The 17534-nt window shown below is 25.4% G+C and overlaps 1 protein-coding gene across 1 annotated transcript in view; it reads right to left on the bottom strand.

The window, feature by feature from the left end:
* The window catches only part of LOC129609133 (ankyrin repeat and BTB/POZ domain-containing protein 2), a 31313-nt gene that overhangs the window by 4811 nt on the left and 8968 nt on the right, over nt 1-17534 (bottom strand). The window lies entirely within an intron of this gene.

Here is a 17534-nt window from a genome sequence, read left to right as displayed (position 1 = left end):
GACTAGATTTTTTTTGCCAAATACAATTATTTTTAATATATTTTCTGAGAAAGGGAAAAGTGCTAGGGAATATAACGTTCATAATGTTAACAAAACTGGCTAACATATGAAATTGAGCAACACAATAAAATTTAAAATTTAAATGGGTTCACCCTTTGTACTCTTTTTTTCACGGTAAATCCCAATTACGTATATAAAAGGTCAGAATAATCTTGTAAAACTTCAAATACTATTTCCAGAAAATTATTTTAATCAATTTATTTTAACATAAATGTGGTGCTGTTTCTGCTTTCAAGCTAAATAATTTATTAGATTTCGACATTAGTATTGTAAAGAATGCATTCTAAAGCCTTACATAATTGAAATTTTATACACATAATACATATGCTGTACATTGTACATAAGTACTTAAAATAAATAATTTAATCTAGAATATAATTTTAGAATTTTAAGTTAATATTTTATGGTTCACACTGACTCATCAGAATATAATATAGAAAATTAAAGTCGTGAAACTAAAATTTTTTTTCTTAACCCTTTCGTTCCAAGAGCAAATTACCTACATATATTATTTTCCTTTTTAATTTTGAGATTTGGCAAAGAATGACTTTAAAAAAAGCTGTAATCACTAAGTATGTTTATTTTCTTTTAATTTTTATGATAAATTTGGGTTTCAAGCGAGATAAGATGTAAAACGCCATATAGAAACAGAATTCTGATTTTTTGTCTGAGGGTACATGGTAATTAAAAAAATAGTGTAATACATTTGTTGTATTTGAGTTGTCTTCATATAAATTACTTCTCACAGCGATTAGTCGATATTTTGCTTTATATGACTTATAAAAATTTTCGAAATTTTTTCAACATTCATAGTTGCTAATTTTTAAAGAAACAAACTAAGTTGCTAATTTTTAAATAAAACTTTTATTTTAACTCAAAGCTTTGAAATTTTTACACTCAGTAATTGTGAATTAATGAATTTAACCATTAGAAATATTATGAATTTCTTGAAAGACTTTTTTCGGGAAATTTTCCGAGACTTGGAAGGGCATGGCATTTATATTTAAAATAGTTATCGCATAAAAACTGTAAAGTTTTTTGAGACATTTTAGATTTTTTTCCAACCCAATTTTCAGGACTTAAACCTCTTTTTAGGACTAAAACCTCTTTTTCAGAACTTGTGACCTTGTAAATAACGTATTTCATCTATTTTAATGCGACATGAGTTTTGAAGTCACTAGCTGTTTTCGTTCTCAACTGAACGCTTTAATAAGAGATAGATGAACGTACATAGTTAGATCGACTTAGAATTTAATTTAGAGAGAAGATATTTAGAAATTGTCGAATATTGTTGAATACAAATTGAATATGTCCCTTATATAATATATGTAGCCGGGTATAAGAAATGCTTCTGTTTTATTTAATTATTTATAGCAGAATCCCAATAATTTACATTTTCTCCAATCCAATGAGGCTGCTATATAAAATTTAATAAAGTTAATCCAATAAGTTTTAAAAATTTATGGTTTTTGAATTGCTCTTTATGCTATTTAAAATTCGACATAATATGTATAATAATAGGACTTAATAATAGGGTTAGATTAGAATTAAAAGATTAATTTAGAATTATAAATTACTTTAAATTAATAAAGGAGTTACAATTTAGAGTTAATTTAAAATTTATTACCGAATTTAAACAATATAATTGGAAGAAGAATAGTACGAAATTTTTCAATTCTAATCAATTAGAATACTTTATTGAATAAGGTGGGCTTTAATAAACATAATGATGAATTCTTAAATCTATAAGAGCAAAATGATAAGATCCATGTGCTCTTAGAGATTTAAGAATTTATATTAAAGATGTATTGATTATATTAAAGATGTAGATTATATTAAAGAGATTATATCAATGATAAAATTGAAATTAGAAAATTCACGCATTAATTATTTTCCAAGAGTTAAATTTATATTTAATGGAAGTGCTTTCTAGATGGCATTTATTTATTTCAACACAATATTAGTTTTTCCGCTGATTAATACGCTATGTAAAAATTTTGTTTAAAATTTCGAAAACATAGAAAAAAAAATATTTTTTTTTTTACTTAATTTTTAACCTTGTACGCCATTCTTGTACAAAACTCCAATCAAATGGTTCTGGAATTGATTCAATTTCCCATTTTTTACTACTGTTACTATTACTATTATTATTCAATATACTGTCATCATTATAATCCGGTCCATTATTATAATTTTTATTATTTCGATTTAAATTTGTATTGCCACCTTTTTTAATTGTTTTTATTAAATTTTTAGCTTGCTCATATGTTCCTTCAATTTTAATATTAATAATACCATCTTTAATACTTTCAATAAATGATGGTAAAATATTATTATCATTATTATTATTATTATTATTCTTTTTATTATCATTACTAATATTTATAATACTATCATTGTTGCTACTATTATTATTGTTATTTTCACTCATCATTTTATTTGCACTATAATTTTTCTTATTAATCTCATATTCTTTTAAATTTTCAATACTTTTACTTTTAATCTCATTATTATCATTATTATTATGAAATAGAGTAGAAATATTATTATTTTTATTATCATTATTTTTACAATTCATTGATTTATCATTAGAAATTTTATTATTTTTATTTTCCTCTTTATCATTTATATCTTTACTAATTATATTGCACTCATTTAATCCGATTTCTAAACTATTATTATTATTATTATTTGAATTATTAGAATTATTTAGATTATTATCTTCATTACAACAAAAACTACTACTTTTATTTGATTCACTTGCTGATGTATTAATATCTTTAATATCTGGTATTTTTGATCGTATTTCATCAAGTAATCGACTGGCATGTAATAAATCATGATTAATTTTATTATTATTATTATTACTATTATTTTTTTGTTCATTATCATTATTTCTATTAATACTAGAATTAGCATTTAAATTATGAATTTCTAAATTAGATGAATTTATTTCTGATATATTTTTAAATTCTAATGAATTTTGTAATAGATTAGATGTTGATGATGAGGATGATGGTTGAAATGATTTTAAATTTTTCTCTTGTCCATTACCACGATTTTGTATTGAATCACCAAAATATATAACAACTTTATGTTTACCGATGCCACCGGCATTAGTATCGCCACAATTACTATCACCATTATCATTATTAACTTCAATATCATTTGATTGATTTTTTATATCATTATGATTTTCTTCAATAATATTTAATTTATTATCATTATTATTATCATTATTACAATGATAATTTTTACGATAAAATTTTGGTGACATTTGTTTCTGTTGTAATTCTTTAAGAAATATTGATTGAAATTTTGTTGTAGTTATTTTTGATTTTGGTGTTTTTATAATATTATCATCATTATAATTACAATTATCATTATTATCAAAATATGATATTGTATCAATAGCACGTCTTCTTAATATAAAATTATCATCATTACCTAATGGTGATGAAATTTTTAATGGTAATTGATAATTATATTGTTGTTGATATTGTTGTTGTCCTTGTTTACCTTGATAATATCCTTTATTTTTTAATATTGCAACTGATGGTAATAATGATGATGATGTTGATGATGATTGTTGTATAGATGAAGATGATGATGATGATGTTAAACGAAAAAATTTTCTAGCACTTTGACGTGCTGATGCTGATAAATTTTTTTTATTTGATGATTGTTGTATTGGCAATGGTTTTAATAAATTTTTATTATCCGTATTTTGTAAAGATAATGGTGATATTGTTGTTGGTTGACGTAACTCACGACATAAACTGCAATTGCAATCACGAGAACAATACATTTTTATTCTAAAGTGATTTTTATTTATTCTCGTGTATGTGTGTGTATTGATATAAGGTTTGTGTATGAATATTTCTAGTTTATTCGATTATATTTTTGTTGTTTTTTTGGTTTAGGTTCATTGATTCTATTCTGATCGGAAATAGGATTTTTTTTTTTTTTTGGTTTTTGTTGTGATTTTTCAGGTTGAATAGTAAATTATAATTGTTGAGTATTTTATAATGTAAAAACATTGATCACGTTTCACAAAAAAAAAACAAAAAGGGATAGACTGCAGGGATTTTTTTCCAATGTCTTTTGTGTATTGTGTTGCATTTCATGTAAACCTATAGGTTCCATATGGCGTGTTGTGGCAGTAAGATGAATATATTGATAATACAAAATGTTGTTTTTGTGTACAATGCAATTGCTTCACGGGTTTTTTTTTTCTTGTTGCTGTTGTTGGGAATTTTTCAATGAAAACCCTTTAAATTTCGTAAATTAAATGGTGTCATTTACAATATACTTTTATGTTATTTTTAATCCTATATAATTTTACTGCTATTACATGAGTATGTTGTGTGTATCACCTATTCTTACTGCTTTTAGTTTTTGTTTCCATTCAAAATTGCATTGGAACGGTTCGTTACGTTCAATTAAATTTACCAAAGTTCTTCATTTGATATTTTTTTTTTTTTTTGAAATAATTTTGTGAGCTCGTCTTCTTTTTACGTTTATAAAAGCAACATTTAAAATCTTCTAATTTAAAATATAAATGGTATGGAAATTAAAACCATGAATTTTTTTTTTTTTTGGGGGTGGAAGGAGTTTAACGATGCATGTTATTATTTAATTGTAATTGTCATGATAACTTAATTTTTTATTTTAAATTTTTAATTTTAAAATTAAATTTTATTTATTTTTGATTGCAGTATACAGAAAATTAAACACAAAATATGAAATTTGACTTTTTAAAATTTCAAATTTTCAAAATTATGTAAATTTTTTTTTTGTTTTAATCCAAGTTTTCTTTTTATTTTAATTTTTTGCAAACCGAACCGTAGGCGGGCGCGCTTTTAATTTCCAAAATTTTTAAATCCCGTAAATCATTATTTTATGATCTTAACATGATCGTATTCTAAATGAAACTGAAATTTAAAAATGAATGAAAATATTTTTAGTTTCTTTTTAGTATTTTTTGCGTTTTCATACATATACCAAAGAGGGTCTCAATTTTTCATTTCTTTAAGATTTTCTCATATCGTTGATATTTCGTCTTCTGTGCACACACACATTTTGAACATTTTCAATTTCATTTCATATATTGTTTTTGTATTTTTAATTATTTTAACTCTGTTTTTGTTTTTCTCTTACTTAAATAAAATAGGAGAATTACTACGATTCATAGTATAGATTTTAGTATTAAAATGAAAAAAAAAAACAAGCAAAAAGAGGAAAAAAATCGCAAAAGTATTGTTTTTAAGACGGATGTATGCATGTATTTTATTTTTTTTAATTTTTTTTTTTTTGTTTGCTGTCGGATAAGAGAGGAATACGTCAAGTGTAATATGAAGTACATTTAAAAGTAATAACAGTTACAGTAGTACTCTTATAGTACATATTATAGGTACATAATTTTAATATTAAGTACAAGATAGTTAATTTTTTTTTTCGCTTATTTTTTGTAACTTTTTCTTATTCTGTAGCACATTAATGATAATATAATTTGTATTACAGTATGTGGCAAAAAAAAAAATCCTGGGGTTTTAAACATTTGTGAATTTTTTGTTTTAAAATTAAAAATTTTTCATAAAGAACGCACTGAAAATCTAGGTAAAATTACTGACATTAAACATTGCACGTGCAAGTGAGTTGGTTAAATGATGGCGCTTGAAAAATGCAATCTAAGTATTTTTTTTTTTTGGAAACTTTAAAATTTTTAAACGTTGCTCTAACAATATTAAAATTTAAAATCATTTACAAAGTGAATTTTAATTTTTTTAGCTTTTAAAGATTTTTCCAATAATCTCAACGTTCTAAATGCGGCAGGAAAAACTATGAATTGTACTTGCTTAATAGTATGAAAATAATTCATTTCCCTTTAACAATTTAAGTCAGAAGCTTATATTTTTATAGACACCAGCTTGAAATTAATAAAAAAAATCTATTAAAACAATTCTCTTATTTTTATATAATATTGCATAAATTTAGGATAAAAATTTAAGAGGAAATTATTTTCAAAATATTTACAACTAATAGCTGCAACCTTTAGTTGTATTGCTTTGTAACTAAATATTTGCAAGTAACAGGACGATTACGGTTGTAATTTTCCTTTTATACAAATCAAATAGATTTTAATTAACATTTTGTTATGCAAAATGCTCTGATAATTGAATTCCGGAGAAAACCGATTCGAGATAACGGTTAATCACTTCGAAAGTACTCAATAAATTAGAATGATCACTTCGACAGTACTTCATATGTTTACAGTTTTTTGCGACAGTAGAAGTGATTTCTGACCTTTCTGCGTTTACGGAATTACAAAATTTTTAAATAAATTAACTAGAATTAGAAAACAAATGATAAAATTTTTTTAAATATTTTTGAACATATGCCAATTAAGGGAGATCATTTAAAATAGTTTATTACATTATCCTACTTCTCCACATCCCGACATATCAACTTAAACATGTCTAGATATCAAAAACTTCGGTACTCAATAAGTTAGAATCTAAAATTATGATATAGGGAATTAATCTTCTACTTAATTACCATTTTTTAAGCAACGATTCTTTTACAAATTTTACAATGCATTTTACAAAAATATTTTTTTTTTTTTTTAATTTTTTAGCTAGCATTTTTTTTTTATTCCCGTACTGTTAACGAGTCCGTCATATCTATGTAAAAAAAGGTAACAAATTATTTAATTTTCCAAATGAAAATGATAATAATAGTTTTTTGCTCTCTTTTAACGTCTTACAGACACACAAACGTTTTAACAATAACAAGAAGAATAAGAAATACTCGCAAAAAAACATTGTGGAAATTAAAAGTAAAAAAAAAAAACACATGAAAACAAAACAAAAAATTCATCAAAACAATAGAAATTCAAATTATCATGTTATAGTCAATAACAGGTGAATATACAGGTGAAAAATTCTCATAATATAAAAAAAAAGAAATAAAAAGTGAAAAGCATAAACAACAAAATATAAAAACAAATACACCGTTTGATTTGAACGTTAAATTTATATACGCGCGTTGTTTACAATCTCCACCGCTACTTCCCCCTCCCCCGCCTCTTCCTCTCTCTCTGCATCTCTTATAATTCCCTCTTATATTTCATTTTATTTCATTTGATGAGGAATTGTGGTAACTAAAGATATTTTTGAACGCAACTGAAGTCAAAAAAAAAAATTTTTTTTTTTAGATTTTATTTTGTGTTGCTTTGCTTTGTGTCTTATAAATTTTAAATGATCTTTTCCGCCATTCAAACAGTTTTATATATTCAAATAAAAGCAAACTCAAAACACTATATTTCAATTTTATTAAGAACAATATACAAACCAAAAACAATAACAACAATAATCAACCATAGTAAAATTGTATGTAGTAGCAGCAAAAATAATAAGCGTTAAAATTTTCATATTTGTAATTAAATTTACTATGAAAATATTTTTGTAAAATTTTCTTTGACTCTATCTTATACTATAATATTATGAACTTTATGTTTTGACATTGATGGGTGTCCAAAAACTGCGATGGAATAACATACGCAAAAAAAAAAAAAATAGACAAGAAAAAAGAGAGAAAATTATTTTTCATGTCTACCATTTTGGTCAGTATGCCAATCAAATAACTAAATTTCAGTGGCGTAGCTACTTAAAAAAAAATTAAATAAAATCATGTAATGAGAGTAAATTAAATGACATATGAAATTGAAGGGAATTTAAGTTAAGCATTTTGTAGGATTTTGATATCCGAAATTATCTATGCTCAAGAATTTTAATATAAAATTTAAAATACGATAAATTTACATTATATTCTGCATTTGTAAAATTTCCCTATAAAAACGAAGAGAAAAATTTCTGTAAAGAGAAATATTCCAAAAAAAAAAAACCAAAAACAAGTAAAAACGTTTCAATTGGTATAAACCGACCGAATTATACCCTGCATCATAGCAATCTGAGTTTAAAATTTGTTTTTGAAATATCTAGAATTAGTTCTCGTTGTTGTATACCAAGTATTCGAACCTGACAAAACACTCTATAGAAACTGCATGGATATGTCTGACCTATAATTGGGCACACAAGCGCCAAGTTTCATGAATACAATTTTATTATTTTTGCAAATAATTAAAACTTGCTTTTGGAGTTTTTATGGCAGCTACCTGAACCAGTGCAGCCACTCCATTTAAATTTTCAGATCATATGTAAAGCGTAATTGGACACATTCTTACAATAGTAGCCGTCGTTTGCACAAAAGAAACAACTTGTGGAAGTTTGGTGCCGATTGCATTATTCGTTTTTGAGTTATCGTGCGATCGGACGGACGGACGGGAATGGCTAAATCAACGCAGAAGTTTACGCTGAGCAAGAGTATATATGTATGTCCGTACCGTCCAAACTCCATACCAAAGTGAATATACCCTTCACAAAGGTGCAGGGTATAAAAATTAATGTGATCGAATCCATTTTATTGTTTAGTTCCTGAATGACACTTGCGAATTCCAATAAATAGTTTTAATGGAAGAAAAGCTGCAGATCGTATTTTCAAAATTCTAAAATCCTTAGTGTAATCGAGTTTTTCTGAAGAACTCTATTAACTACATAACTATTTAGTTGCCAAACTGAACTCATAAATATTAAATCTAAAAGAAGGTTGTCAGGTAATTTGTTAAATATAAAATTAAAAATTTTAAGTTCTTAGAGTTTTGAGTGATTTCTCTGAAAATTTTGGTCCTTCGTGCAATTGTGGATTTTTGTAGATTTGTACAACGGGGGCAACAGTGCGCCAACCTATAAGGATCTATTGTGCGCCCCCCCTCGAGCACGGAGCATGCTCTGCAACACACGCTCCTTCATGTCATAAATTACATTTTAAATGTCAAAAACAATTTTGAAAATTATCAAGTGAAATATCTGTGATCGCAAGAATGTCATATAATGTATTCATTTTGAGCACCATTAAAAAAAGTCAAACAGCTCTAGAATTTATTATTTAATTGGCTAAAAGACAACTTTATATGGAAGTCCTTTGTGCCGAACTATTTCTATTAAGGCTCATTAACGAACCATATCTCAATAATTTGATTTCTCTTATTGGAATTAAATGACAAATTAAATTAGGAAATTTTATAATAATTTGTTATCGTATTTTCTCTAATTCTTTTAAAGCAACTTAAATCCACTTTTTATATTCAGAGTTGATTGCTTTTTAAACAATTTAATTAAATAAAAGCTACGTCACTGGTCTAATTATATATATTTTTTTTAATTTTGCATTTCATTGCTTACAATGTAATAAATTTTTATACTATAGTAGAAATTATAATGTTATTAAAAATAACTGTTATATATACATAGAAAATTAAGTTCATTATTTAAGTGTAATTTTATTGTATTTGGCCTAAATGAGTTTTAATATTAAAAAAAGAAAAATTAGAGAAAACAAAAAAAAATAAACAAATTTAGTAACTTTTGATTTCTTCTGGGCAAAAGGCATGTACCAATTCTTATTCCTAAAATCTACCTATGTATCCACAAGAAAGTAATAAAAGAGTGGAAAGTGAAACAAACTAAGTAAAAAAAAATTAATTTTTAATTATTTTCGTTTCTACAGTCCAAGATTTAAAATTAAATTAAATACAAAGATCTAAAAATAATTATTTTTCATAATTTTAAGAAACCTACATTCTCTTTTAAGATTAAATGGGAGTTTTTTTTTATATTAACCTAAAATTTTCAAAATTTCGTTGACCTTGTATAAAGGTTTAAATTTGTTCTAGATCTTTAAAACTAAAAGTGAAAATTGTAATTCATTTGTGGTACAAAATATTATCTTGAGTATTAGATGCTACCAAATATTTTCTGTTTTTAAACGCCTCTAATATTGATTTAAGTGATAAAATGTAGCTTGGATGACCTTGGCTTTAAAGTTTGGATATTTCATTTAACAGTGGTACAATTTTGCGCTGAATTCCCTTCTCGAATACTCGTTCAGTTCGAAAGAAAAAAAAAATTACTGCAAAAATTATTCTGGTAGCGTTAATGTCGGCTCGTTTTAAAAATTTCCTTGTTATTTTCCGGAGATAAACTTAAAAATTCATGAAATGATGTCTTAATCTTAATATTTAATAATATTTTATTTATTGTAAAGGAGAACACAGGTCTGTCTGTTAAAGTTACATCTGTCAACTCGTTTCAATGATATCTATTGCGAAAGCGTCATATATCACAATAATTTCAAAATGAAAATTAATCGCAACTTTTTGAATATTAAAATTTTTCTTATAAGAATTAATAATGAATTATAAACAACTACACGTCGCATTATCTAATTATTAATATCATTAGTGTAATAGGTATAATACCTATTTATATGTTCTTGTGATTGTGTGTTACAAATAGAAGATTGCTTCTTCCACTATAATTACACTATAAAGCAATGTGAAGAACAATTTTCCGGCAATTTCTTTATACCTCTGTAGGTCAGTTGGTAGAACGACCGCCTAGAAAGCAGTCGTTAGAGGAGAAAACAAAATTTTAATAAATTTTTTCTGCTCAAAACTCTGACAACTCAGCTCTTAAAATGACCTGACGAACTGGCTCGTTAGAATGGCTTCGGTAGTGGCTATTATGTTTGGATGGGTGGACAAGGGGGTTGGTATTTATTTTTCATCTTTTAAATATTTTCCTCTTTAACATTTACAGGGGAGCTAGTGCGACTAATTTAAGAACAAAAGAATACGAATTTTCAACTATTAAAAACTTGGTATTTGCCAAAAACGAAGTTTATTAATGACTTTTATTAATTGTTAATGAAAAAATTTCAAAACACGCTTTGAATTTTATTTTAAACAATAATTAAATAAATTTCAAATTAAGTAATAATCTTAATTAAATTATGCATAATTCATAAGCAAAAACAATCTCTGAAATTTTAATTAATTATAATGCAAAAATCTTAATTAAACAACATCAAAATATTCGCCAACTTCTATGTGTGCGCGAATAGTTGAATATTTTTAAGCCATTGAAGAACTCAAGTTCATTATCGTCCAAATATAAGAAAAATCCCATAGGTCAACATATTCGTTAGGTTTTTTTGAATTAATCATAACTTCATTTCATAATTTTATAAAAGTTAGTAATTTTCTTGTGTAAGACTCGCGCAATTATTTTCAATTCCTTCAAATGTTAATAAAAATTTCTTGTTTTTTTTTTGTTTCTTCCTTTGCTGCTATACGCGAATTAATTTTCTCTGTATGAACTTGAAAATTTTTTTCTGTTCAACGTTATTGAACTTAATTCATAGTATATAAATTACAATTGACTCCGATTATATTCTAATCAAGTAATTAATGAATTAAAATAATGAATATACTGAAATGACAAAGAGTAAAATAAGAAAAATATTGAGTTTTTTTTAAGGGTTTAAGTAAGTTGTGTTTTTCTTTTTATGTTTAGCAAGTTGTCACCAATTTATCATGTTCAATTATAAAATAATTAAGTTTTTTTCATTTTCAGTTTTGTTTTTATGTATTCGATTGGAATTTAATTTTTATATTAAAGTACTCATTGAGTGATCAGTGATTGCTTGATAGAACTTTTGTGTATGCAGTTGTGGTGTCATTGACAATAATGAAATTATCTTCTGAAGATTTAATAATTTTTTTTTTTTTGTAAAATTTTCACTTATCATTTGAGAATTATTAATCGATGTTAGCAATATGGTAGTATTTCAGTATAACAACGAATAGTGCGTGAGTATAGTGAAAGAGAATAGATTCTGTAGTTTCTGAACAGTTTAAGTCATTGATGAATTCAATATTTTTCGAGTACCTTTCGGACATTTTTAAATTTGTGATCATGTCTGAGGTAAAAGTTGAAGAATTTTGTTAGTATAACAAAGTTAATCTCTACATTAGCAAATCAACTGATTTAATAAATTCTTCGAGATATTGAATTCAATCGAGGAATGCTCTTAATATATAAAATCATACTATGTTTAAGACAACAATTAATGCCCATTAAAAAACATTCGCTTGTAGTTCACTAATTGAGTTAAAGTTTTTTTGCAATTTGCAAATTCAAATTTCAGAAAGTGCGAATTAACACATGCATCTAACACCAAATATAGTTTTAATTATTTGTTTATTCCAATTTAATTTTATTTCCGTAGAACAAAATTTTTCTCCCCACCTCTAGAAGTTATACCCCCCCCAAAACCCTAAAAATGGTTTTTTTTAACTATTTGTTGCAATGAAACCATAAACATTTTTGAAATTTTGCAAACGCAAAAAGGCAGCGACTTGCTTCCCCTAGCGCGGTATACTATTGTTAAGCTTTAGAAAAACAAAATGGCCGTTCAAATTTACCGTTATCTAAAGTCCGCTTTTTCCAAATTTTTTGATGTCGTTTTTCTTCTAGACTCCAGTCTGTAAAAGCCTGAAATTTTAGGGGCTTTTGTATAAATGTTTGTATAATTTTGTATAAATAAATGCTTCATTTCGTTAGAAGAAAATTTTTTTCCATCTCCACCCCCTCTTAAGTTACCGCCTCTTGAAATTTGTAAAATTTGAATTTTTCACACCTTATATTTCCGAAACCGCAAGCTTTTTCAAATTTCTATAAACGCAAAAAGCTAACGGTAAATTCCATGACATTAAAAAATATAATTATTTTTCTTAACTCACACAATTAACCCTTAAAATCGAGTATTATGTTAACCCCTCTTTATATCAATTTTTGCTTTATTTCAAAGACTGCATATATGCATCATCCTAAATATATGCAATCCTAGAAATAGTTTCGTATATGATGAAAATAATTTTAATAGTGTGGTGGATATACATAGACTGTTTTTAAAAGCAGAATTTTCACTTGTTGAAGGGAAAAGTGCTACAATACAAACCATTGGTTTGACCTAACTTTATATAATTGTGAGTCAAGCCATAATTATTTTAAAGGGAAGCTACCTTAGACTTAGCTAAATAATTAAACTAAAAACTCATAGGAAATTTAAAAATTAATTGACACCATGCATTCGATTATGGCCTAACCCAACCAGTATTTTTTTTTTTTTTGTAGCTCGTATATTTTTATTGTAATTATTTTGTTTTTTGAAATTCGATATGGGTACTCATAATATCGAAATTCTAGCAATTCTCGAATCTAATTTCAAATGTAATCTTTATTTTAACAAAATAAAAATTATGTAATTTAAATTTTTAAAATTACTTTGAGAATTTTTTAGTGTTTATTTATAATTGTTTTAATTTGTACTTGTATTAACACACACAAGAAGTTTTCAAAGGATCCCATAAATAATTATGTTAAAAATTAAATAAAAAAAATTAAAATTAAAATTCAATTTTATTTTTTTTCGCTGTTAATTATGGTATACCACCATAATATAGCACATAAAGATAACGCTCGATTTCGTAACTCTCTGATATATTTTCAGTTTTCATTATTATTGGTAAAGGTGTTTAAATTTTGACTGAAAACTGAAAAACCAAAAGCAAAAAAAAAAACAAATTTCAATCAAAAACAATAAACTGTTTTTTTTAATTTATACTTGCTATTGTTAAAATATCATAAGAAATTTTTTTAAAAATAAATGAAAAATAAGTGCGCTAATCTTTAAAAGTTGCAAGAAACAAGAATACAACCGTGATGGTGTCTTAAATCGTTAAAAGTTTTTCAATTATTAAGGTTAATAATCGTTGAAAGAAAATTATTTTTTTTTTATTTTTTATTATTTTAAATCAAATAAATTTATTTTTTTTTTAATGAAGTATTATTTTTAAGTAAGACAACAAGTTAAGTACAAACCACCTTGGTATACGCGATATATTTCATATAATGTACGTGCATTACTTTAGTGCTGCTACTGCGGTGCGCTATTACATAGGTATTTGAAAATGGAAAATGAAAATTTTTTTGCATCGTATATAAAAAAAACAATTGAATTTGAAAAGTGGAAATTTTTTTTTTTATTTATTTTCACATAACAAAACTGTAGCAAATAATTTTACAGTAGATTCTCAATGTATAAAGTGAAAATTTTCTATACATAAGAATTTTTAATTAAAAATGCTTTACTTTATAAGTAGAGAGCAAAGATACTGTCTTTGGATTAAAATTTTGGAAAATGTTAATGAGGTTAAAGCAATAATTTAATTATTTAACAACACTATAGAATTCTACTCAAAATATCCAAGGATGATTTTTTTTGAAATTCTTAAAATAGTTTTCATTGTACAATCCCCATTTTTTTATACAGGGACTTTTGTATATGGTGGCAAATAATTTCAGGGATGATTTTTTGATAAATTTTCAGCAAAAAATTGTATTTCTGGGGGCGGGGGTTTTTGCATGAATTTTTCGCATGTTTTGAAAACACATTTAACACGTTTCAGTGGAAAAACTGTAAGGGAAAGGGGGAAAATGTTGTATGGGTTAAGTTTTAGCTCTCATTGTAACGCATCGAAAATTCCAAAAAAAAAAAAAATAACACATGTTTTTGAGAAAATTTGATATTTTTATTTGATAAAAAGAGCAATTTCAAAAAAAAAAAAAACAAATTTCTGATTTTGTCGAGCTTTATCTCGAAAACTGGCTCAAATTAAATTGAGTATAAGACTGAAATTAAAGAGCAATCAATCGCCTGTAAAACAAGTCACAGATGGTTAATCTATGTCGCATGATTCCAAAGTTATAAGCACTTATTTTTATGCAGGAAAAATCTGGTACCGTTTTTTCAACAGGCTGATAACTGGAAAACGAGTAATATCAGCATCCCCCCGTCACCTATAAAATTTTTTGCTGGACATTAATCAAAGAATCCTTCGTGAAATTATTTGCCATCTTATGCAAAACAGCGCAAAAGCAACTCCCCTATAATTTCAATTCCGCAAAAAATTTTTAACCCTCTGTATTTCTTGTGGCATAAGCTTATATGAACAAGGAATCAGCGTTAAACCCGATTGTTTTTGCAAACAGCTACGTTGCGTAAGAAAACGTAACATTAAAATAGAATGGTTAGTTTATCTAAAATTGGCATTTACTGTTAAAAATTTTTAATTATAGATGAAACAACAAAATAAATAGTTTTTCACCTGATTTACTCATTTTGTTGTTTTTTTTGATTAACAAACGGTAAATAAAATTAATTGTTGGGTATTAAAAATATTTTTATATTTTTTGTCTTTCGTTACATTTTTATTAAATTTTCATATGCGTCCATACTTCTATACACTTGTACTATGTTTTTTATGAACTTTATGTTTCACATATATAAAAAATAAATAAAATAAATTAAGGCTGAGACTGCAAAGAATTAATTATGTGTGTGACCTTTTTGTTGTACCATTTAAAATTCAATTTAGTTAAATAAATTCGCGGTATTTTTTTTTTTTTTACATTAAATGTAACACGTACATACTCACGTATTTTGTATTTACAATATTAAAACAATTGAATCAGTTTAATGAAAAAATCGGTTTTTTCTTCTGTACAATTTGTATTTTATTTAATTTTTGATTATTTCTGTTAAAAATTAGTATATAAAGATTGTAAACTTTAAATACAAAAAATTTGCGAATAAATTTTGCTCATTTACTTATATCGAAGTATGTAGTAATTTGGAATTGTAAAATCTTGTAAGTTTAATGTGAGGTCATCAACATTATAAAAAAGGTGATTGATTTTTTGCGCGAATTACAAACAACAAAATGGTCAATAAATTTGTGTGCGGTGCTTATATGAATTTTTTTTTATATTGTTATTATAGTGTTAATTATTTAATTGTATATTTAATAGAATGATGTTATTTATTATAGCGTAATTAAGAAAATTTTTATTTAATAACCAAGTATTTATGTTCTATTTACCATACAGTTCAAGTTTTTGTTTCATTCAAATAAAGTTATGTAAGAGTAATTAAGTGTATTATAAAATAATAATAAGAAATAAAATTGTATAATACAGGGTGATTTAGAACGGTATGCCACAAAATATTCTATTGGTTAAGGGGTTAACAGTTCCAAATGTTCAGGAATTTCAAGAAAGTTTCAGATAATTTTATTATCTGAAACTTTATGATAACTGATAATTATGGAAACTTGGCTAAAAGAAACGGTTCTTTAAAGTGTTAATAAAGGGCTTAACAATAACATATCTTTTAATCAATTTCTTATATACTTTCGGAAGCCAAGCATCCGAATTTCAGAAAAATTTAAATTTTTATCCATTTTTTCTATAAAATTTTCTGACATGATCCAATAGATATAGCAACAAAACCTCTTGAATTTCAGGGTTTTGAAAAATTTTTAAAAATTATGAACTATTAATGAAAAACTAATGTTTTTTGGTCCATTATTAATAATTTTTTATTAAAATGGTCATTGTAAAAATTAGGAACCTTTATTTTGAGAAATAATATTTCCTTAAAATCCCTGTACCTACTTACATATATCAGAAACCATCGAAATTTGTCACACTATCGTGAATAAAAATTTTACCCATTTTAGATCTTCTAACCGATTGTATATAATTTTGCACACCATTCCGAATCACCATGTATTATAAGCATAATAATGTTATATTAAAGGAATTAGTATGAGACTAAAAATTTATTTTAAATAATTTTAGTAACATTTGATGAAGTATGAGCGTATGGAATCGGACTCTATAATGGATTTATAGAGTCTGTAGCATGGCTATACAGTTTCTCGACCTGGGGTATTATACCTTAAAAAAAGCCTACTTACTATTGCATATACATATGATGTTTTGATTTTAATATGATCTTTGCTACGAATATTGCCATCTTTATAAGTACAGACACAATTTAGATTTTAGAAAAGGGCAATATATAAATGATCTTTCCAAGATTAGAATGCGTATTTGGACTACAAACATCCGTATGCGACACCCCTCCCGTTTCCACTTTTGTAGAGCTAAAAAAGGTCCAAAAGTCTTTTAATCATTCTCGCCCAAGGACATAAATAAAAAGGTTTTTATTTACTCTACAATAATTGTTTACAAATATTTTTGGAAAGGCGTACTGTGAAAATTTTTTGCAGAAACATTGTTGCAGAAAATTGTTAAAAATTTGAAAAATCTTTGAAACAGTCTTATTTGTGTGCGTTTTATGTGCATTTTTTTTGATTAGCACGTCTATTTCTAGAAGAATTTAAATATTTTAGATTTAAAGAATCGTGGAAAATTATTTGGAAAACCTTGGTAATTAGAATTATTCGAAATTTGGCTATCAAAAATGTAGAATTGTAATATTAAATTTTGACAATTGATAAATCATACAAACATACATACACGTATTAGATATCTATATAAATCATATTACCGTTCTTTGGTACTTAGTATACAAAACACGTGATAAACTATATTATTATTATTAATTTTAAAAAGAATTTACTTTCATTTTCTAAGACAAAAACC

The sequence above is a fragment of the Condylostylus longicornis genome, unplaced genomic scaffold, assembly GCF_029603195.1.
Source record: "Condylostylus longicornis isolate FDR11 unplaced genomic scaffold, ASM2960319v2 ptg000038l, whole genome shotgun sequence".
In the NCBI taxonomy this organism is placed as follows: Eukaryota; Metazoa; Arthropoda; class Insecta; order Diptera; family Dolichopodidae; genus Condylostylus; species Condylostylus longicornis.
This window is presented reverse-complemented; position numbering and strand designations above follow the sequence as displayed.